The following is a 281-nucleotide window of genomic DNA, read 5'->3' on the forward strand; positions in this document are numbered from 1 at the left end:
ACCCCTCCACACTAGAGAAATGAACGAGTGTTATCCACAGGTAGATATGTGCAGATAGATAAATTTTGTTTTAAATATTGTACCATTATTAAGATTCATGAGTTGACTGACCGATAAAAAACTGGTTAATATATATTTGAAATATTAAGTAGATATATATGACCTCACTTTTCAAAAGTATTTCAGACTGAATAATGAAATTATGAAATGAATGTTATCGTAAACATTTTCGAAACCAGGCAATTTGATTATCTACTCTTGGGCGAAATGATCACTCGGGC

The sequence above is a fragment of the Penaeus monodon genome, chromosome 23 (genome assembly GCF_015228065.2).
Source record: "Penaeus monodon isolate SGIC_2016 chromosome 23, NSTDA_Pmon_1, whole genome shotgun sequence".
Taxonomy (NCBI): Eukaryota; Metazoa; Arthropoda; class Malacostraca; order Decapoda; family Penaeidae; genus Penaeus; species Penaeus monodon.